The sequence below is a fragment of the Pteropus alecto genome, unplaced genomic scaffold, assembly GCF_000325575.1.
Source record: "Pteropus alecto unplaced genomic scaffold, ASM32557v1 scaffold50, whole genome shotgun sequence".
NCBI classification, from domain to species: Eukaryota; Metazoa; Chordata; class Mammalia; order Chiroptera; family Pteropodidae; genus Pteropus; species Pteropus alecto.
Window position 1 is genome coordinate 1,027,513 of NW_006431918.1, and position 7,207 is coordinate 1,034,719.

The 7,207-nt window shown below is 46.3% G+C and overlaps 1 pseudogene; it reads right to left on the reverse strand.

Annotated features, from left to right (window-relative positions):
* Positions 1-5,989: 5,989 nt before the first annotated feature.
* On the reverse strand, positions 5,990-6,108 carry LOC112475138 (annotated as a pseudogene).
* Between the last annotated feature and the right edge of the window lie 1,099 nt (positions 6,109-7,207).

Here is a 7,207-nt window from a genome sequence, read left to right on the forward strand (position 1 = left end):
CTCTTCCCCGCAAGATGTTATCATCACAGAGATTTCGCTCATCAAATATGTGCAGATGTAAAAACATAAAACTCTTAAGGTGGTCCAGTTTGTCAGTACACTTAAAAGCAAGGAATTTGCTTTGTTTAAAGAGGGAGGGATTCTTTCCAGCGGGACTCTGTCAAGAATGTGGTACGAATTTTCTGTCCCCAGAGAAGTATTCACTGCTTTCTACAAGGACAGGCAAGAACCAAACACCGTTCTCTCTTGGGTGACAGCCATGCCCTTCACTGGGTCTTGACTTCAAAAGGTCATTAAAATCCATCCTCGCATCTGCAATAAAGACCAATGTCTCTATTTTCCCTGACATTTGGGATGCACTTGGCAATCCCAGTAACTTGGGGGTGCTGTTATGGTTGTTCTTAGTGAAATAAAGGAAAATTTCATAGGTTTTTAGAGTTGGAGGATACCTTAGATAACATCGAGTTCACCGATTCCCAAATCTGGTTGTGGATAGGGGTCACCCAGGGAACTTTTAAAACTTGTCGATTCCTAGGCTTCATCTGAGAGATATTCAATCAGAGTTGCAGGGCAGAGCTGGGCATGTAGAAAGCTCTCCAGGTGCTTTGGTTATGGTCAGCCTGGCTCCAGCATTTGGAAGTCACTGGCACATGGCCTGGAGAGGTTGACTGATGACTCACGGCTGGTCGGTAGTTAAGTAGCTGACTGACTCTTAGTCAAGGACTGGTTTCACTGCTTCAGCTTTCTTCTATGATGGTGTCAAGGCATTTCTTTTTTTCCTGTCAAAAGATTGCTTTAATGTAATAGAAAAGATCGTCTAATCATGACATCTAATCACTGAGGGGAATTAATTCTTGTGACATCACTGCAAGTATGATTAGCAGCGAACTATGTAGCCTCCATCCCGACGGTCTGATCAAAACGTGTGAGCCAGTCGGAAAGCGCAGCAGTAGAGCTTTGTCCAGTCCTGGACGGGGTGCACTAAGACGATCCGCAGGGAAAGGAGGCTGTCGGAGAATGCAGGCGATTACTTTCAAGTGCCCTTGTGGATGGGACTGGTAGCAGCCAGGTCTGCGGCGTCTTCAGCTCCTGCCCGGTCTCCCTTCAGCTTCTCTGACTCTCAACACGATCGATAGTTGATTCTTCAAAACAGCGGATAAAATAAACCATTCTCTGCCAATTCTAACTTTTCACTTTAGAAGAAGCACTTCCCGGCTTCCCTTCGGCATATCTGAATCGCCCGCGTATCTCTGGGGCCAGACTGAGTAAAACGAGAGTGACTTGAGCACAAGCTCTGCCATACCAAGGCAGTCAGTCTGGGAACCAAGGTGGCAGCCGCCAGGGCTTTAATGCCGGTGATATTTGCAGAGTGAGCACAATGGCTCTCACTGCTTATAGTAGTCCCGGAGGGCCTTTCGAGGGCGCAGCAGGTGGATGTGCTCCTGGTTTCGTCCCTGCATAAAATAGCTTTGCAATGGTCTGTACAGGTTTGGTATGTCTCCTTCTAAGGGTTCTGTCTTTTATGTCCTTTGTTCTGACATAATGTTTTTTTTACTTCACTGAATCATTTCAAAATATAAGCTTGTTTTGTTTTTAATTTTTTTTTTTTTTAAAAAGGAACTAAAGGATATTTATAAGGAGACTTTGACATCTTTCCATCAGAAACCACCACGAAGGGTAGAGAGATTGGAGGCCAGAGATAAGAGCTGCAGGAAATCAGGGTCCCACAGAGATGAGAGTTTGGGGCGTAGAAGAAGAGGAAGAAGCCACCCCTGGAGTATTATCCAGCTCCCGACATAAAGACGCTGTCCGCCTATCAGTGTAGCTTGGAGCGAGTCAGCTGTCCCTGACTTAGGCTGAATTTGGAAGAACGTGGAAGTTAGGAATATGACTATTTAAGTCAAGACCTGAGTTCAGATCCAGCTCTATCGCCAAAAAGCCAGGTAATAATGGCTCTGAGCCTCAGTCTTCTCATCTGTACCATGGGGGTAATAACACATCCATCACAGGGTGGTGGTGAGATTGGAGTGTCTGATACCTGGTAGACAGTGCACATTGGTGGTACCATTATCAGGAAAGAATGTGTTTTGGGGATTTGTGGGAACTTCTTTCTGTCACTTGCTTGAGGCCTTCTGTACGTATCCTTCCAAGGGAGAACAGTGGACCTGTACCCCACTTTCGCAGAGTAAATGGCATGATTTGGAGGTGGTCCCACTTTGCTATCAGAGGAAGGGGCATTGTCCCTGGCCTCCTGTCCCCCTGCCTGGCCTACACCATTGGCGCATCTGAAATAGTAATCCTTTACTTTGCACGAATGAGGTCAGTGCAGGAGAAGCAAGTTACCTTTGGGAGGAGAGATCAAGTTGAAGGCTTGGAGGTAGAAAAGTGTAGTTGGCTCTGGAGAGGACCTGGTGCCAGGCCAGAGAGGGTAAGCCCCAGACAGTGGGGTGCTGGGACAGCCGTGAGATTGAGGTTGTGATAGAATCCTACATCTTAAGAAACAATGTCCCCAGAGGGAGATGACCTCTGCAAAGGAAGCAGGGCCAATAGGAGCAGAGGAAGGGTGACGCCAGAGACAGGAGAGCCTTCCGCCTCGTAGAATTCCACCGTGGCCCACCCTATTGGTTGGACTTAATTTTAAACTTGGAATCCTTCCCTGATTATGACCGGTCTGACTGGGCAGGATGCTCCCCGGCTTTTTCATCTCTAAAATGGACGAATCCCAAAGCCTCCCTCATAAATCGATTAGAACAAGTGAGGGTAGATCAAGGCCAGCAGTAAAGTCTTGATAGCATGCCTTGGGAATTGCACACGAGACCCTTGAAGGCACATGCCCTCCCCGCGGAGCTTTGGAAGGGGCCCTCTGTAACTCTGGAAAGGACTCGAGCAGTTCTGTGGGAGCCAAACGGCATCAACCCCATTTTCAGAGCTTTATCTTTTAGTCTCTGTGATTGCGGCTGGATTGGTTGAGCTGCGTGAACACAGGGATAAGTGCTGAAATGTGTGAGTATGCTCTTCCTCAAAGACAATGCCCAGATGTTATTTATATCCCAAGCCTATTCTTTGCTTCTGAGGTTTCTAAGGCTTTTGTTATAATGATTATTACTCAGTCACGTAACATACTAACGATAAAGTTTCTAGATGAAGCATAGATCCAGGTTGTTTCTGAGCCTTGGTTGACTCCATAAAAGAAGGTTGTTCCTTACTGTGATAAAATTCGACATCTCAAGAAGCAGTGGCCCCAGGCAGTTCTCGGTGGGGACAGTGTTGTCAGCTGTCCCCAGCAGGTGAAAGCCGGATAAAATGTGTGTCAAGCGCTCGCTTTAAAAGGGAAGAATTAACCCATTCACTCTTCTTCCATCTTTCATTCAACAAACCCATATTGAGCACCCAGAATGCATAAAGGTTCGGGAAGGAAAGATTAAGTTTTCCAGAAGCTCCCAGTGGAGGTGGGGCGGGGGCAGACCACGGACTCAGAAGGGCTCCCCGAGGGGCAGGGGAAGCAGGAGGAAATGATGGAGGAGGAGACAGGGAAGGCGTGCCTTTTGATTAAAAAAAAAAAATCCCATCCAGTTTCTCCATAGGCAACCTTTATTTGTTAAGCATATACCCATATTTCGGGCTCAAAATATTTGATCGGGGCAGCCATGGGTAAGAGAGAATCGTAAAAAAGCACCCCTCTCCCTGGTTTGGGAGGAGGTGGGTGGGGATGGGGCTGTGATCCCCACCTTACAGCCTGCTTTGCCTCTGAGTGGGCCTTTTCCCTTAAAACCCCTTTTCTGGATCATGTACTGAGTCCGCCCATCAGTCCATGAGGAAGAAAGGAGAGGCGATTTCACATTTCAAGGAATAGTAAAGAATTAAAAGCTTTAAGTAATGTTCCCAAGGTCCTAAGGTGAGTTAGTAACAGAGACAAGGAAAGGACTTCCAGTTTCGTGGCCTTAGGTCTTGCCGTCTCTTCAAGTCCCGTATTTAGTTAAGATTAGGGGCTGTAAAGTGTGAATTGGTTCCAGCTTAACTTTGCAAAATAAAGAAAAACTGGGGGTGCCCCTTGCTTTCCTCATCTTCTACTGCAAAAACTGCCGTGACTTCCTTGAGCAAGGCCTGAAAGATGGTGGAGTTTTCCCGTGAGCGTGGATGATCACCCTTTCTGGCCTCTGCTGGCACTCCGCAGCAGCTGTGCGACAGAGCCTGGAGCGCTCCTTCAAGGACGGGCTGCCACTCCAGCTGCCCGTGAGCAAGTGCTCACTATTTATAGAGAGAGGGGAGTGCAAAGGAATGGAATGTTTTCCTTCTGAGTCGTTTTGATGCAAACACCAGGCAGTGGGCTCTGAGCGGTGCTACATTCAACGACACGGGTGAGGTCTGATGTAGGACTTCTCAAAGTTGAGTGGGCATCAGGATCACCTGCCGGGGCTTGTGGAAACACAGATTGCCAGGCCCCGCTCCCTCGGAGTTTCTGAATCTGTGGGTCTGGGGCGGGGCCCAAGAATGTGCATTTCTCCCAAGTTCTCTGGTAATGCTGATGCTGCTGGTTGGAGAACCACCGCTCTGTTGTAATGGGTGGCTGTAGGGGGAAGGGCCATCGCATATGGCAGCAGATCGAACCAAAGCAATGCCCTGGCATGCACCCCAAGAATGTTTCTGGTGATCTTACTGTCCCGTCAAGTCAAAATCAGTCACTCTTGGGGCAGCATTTCCAGGGGCAAAGGTGTTATTTTATATATAAAGAAAATGATGTAACATTTAAAGGATAGGGCTCATAAGAAATATGTATGTGTACTGTTTCATACAAATTTTTTTACCTCTCTTCATTGCAAAAATGGAATTAACATGGTCATTTTATCCCATTATAATGTTTGGAGTCAAGGCTTGCAGATTGGCCTTCCACTTTCAACTCCAGGCAGAGCCAAGCATAGTCCCTGTTGGCTGATGGCCGATGAGGCCACCCATCTTCGATAAGGCCATCTATCCTTGACCAAGGGCCGGGGAAAAGCCAGTGGACAGGCTCCGGGAGAATGGCTGATCCGCTGAGTCGATCAGACCTAGCTTTGGCCTCTCAGCTGCTTGCATGAGATTGCTCTGTTTAGGTTTTCTGCTTCTTTTTGAGTGAATTTGGATATTTTACATTTTCTTGAAAAATCATTTATTTTGTTCAGATGTCCAAAAATATTAGCTCATATTTCTACAAATGATCCTTTTATAAAAATTATAGTTTTCTATATACAAATATCAAATCATGTTATATACCTGAAACTAATATGTCGATTACGTCTCAAATAAATAAGTTAAAAAAAGAATTATAATTTGCTATATAAGTATATTAATCCATTTTTCTAATTCTTAACGGTATTTGTTTTTACCTCTTTCTTTTCTTGATAGGCTAGCTAATGGATTATTATTTACTATTGTTGCTGGTTTTTTAAAAAATTTTTCAGTGAACCAGCTCTGAATTCCTTTATCAATATGAAGGCCCACAAAGGGTCTGAGGTTTTGCCCTCCTGGCACACTAACGAGTCAGTCTGCTGGCCGAACACTTGAGCCTCCCGGGTCTGCGAGAGCTAGGGGATCGGCATTTGTGCCAGCCCCCTCAGCCCCACTTCCCACAGGTCGACGCCATGATGCGCGCTCACACAGTGGGTCGAGTTACAGGAGAGGGATCTGAATCCTAAGCTTAAGGAGCTTGAAGCTTTCATCATGGCCAGTGAGAATGTCTGCCCTTGGCTCTGAGTAGAGGCACGCGCTCTCTCTTCCAAAGCTGTTTGCTGCACAGATCTCCTTGCAAAGATGATTCAGAATGAAAGCAGCCGGCGCCTCTGCCCCTGAGATGTTCAGAAACGCAAGAGACACATGGAGCGTTGTCTCCCAACAATCGAGTGCACTGGTTTTTTTAATTTATTTTTTTATTTTTTAGGCAAGGCAACCCTTGGTTGACCTCACAGATTGCAAGGACCTTGTCACTTATAATCCTTTATTTTTTTAGTTTTTACACCTACAGCACCTGGTCTTTCTAGGTGGTCTCCCGTCCAAGTACTAACCAGGCCCGACCCTGCTTAGCCTCCGAGATCAGACGGGAGTGGGCTTGTTCAGGGTGGCGTGGCCGTAGACTGATTTTGTTTTTAACTTCGTTGTATTCTGCTTTCATTTTTAGTTCTTTCCTTAGATTTTAAAAATTATTCTTTTTTCATCTTCTCAACTTAAATAATCCCTTCCTTCCTATTCATTCTTCTTAGACTAAAAAAGGTTTTAAGATGATGACTTTTTCTCTGAACAAACTTTTGATTACATCTCATAGGTTTTAATAAGTGTTGTTCTCTGATCATTATTTGCTAAATTACTAGCTTTACTTTCTTATTGGTAGAAGTCAGAGGTTTTGAACACAATGAAGCCGTCATGTTTGCTTCTCCTTGTTCTCTTGGTTTGCTCCGGAAATACTGTCTTTTCCTCAGGCCCTTGCAGATTAAAGCCATAAAGCCCTTTCTAACAGGATCTCTGTGCCTTGTGTGTTAAGGTTAAGTTGCTCTCTCTTGCACTATAAGAGGATCTGGAATTCGGAAGAGGAAGTTTCAAGTCTGACTCCATCCCCGCTTACTGATAATCAGATTACCTATTCCTAGTCTCACCTTTGTCCGCAAACGTAGGATTGAATGACGTTCTCTCTAATGTCCTTTTCTGTTTATGACTGGAAGAGGTTTGGAATTAGTTTCAGTTAAACTGGATCAATGGTTTCCAGGCCGAGTCGTTGGTGGAGGCAGCGCAGCTGAGGGAGAGATCCTGGTCTCGGGAGCTGGAGAAGCTGAGTACGACCCGTGCCATGGGCTCACGGATGCCTCCGTCTCTTCTCATGGTTCTTGCGTGACTGTCACAGAAGAGAGAAAACCACATGGTCCCGGAGGCTCCTTTCCTACTCGTTTGTAGCAAGAAGCCAGCTCAGTTGGTCTGAGTTGGCGAAGGGAGGAAGGGGCTGATGCCGGAGCCGGAGCCCTGGGGTCTGTGTGGTGGCTCAGGAAGCCCCATCACTACAGAGGTATCTAGACGATGCCATGCTTCTTTCTCCTATGCACACAGGGCACTAAAGGCACAGAGCCCCTCTCCTGGGGTCTTTCCATGGTGTGTCTGTCCTCCTATGCTGAGTCCCACACACCTCTGTGGTAGATAAGGGGACATCAGAGCCTCACACTCGTTGCTTCTATGCTTGTAAGTTTTC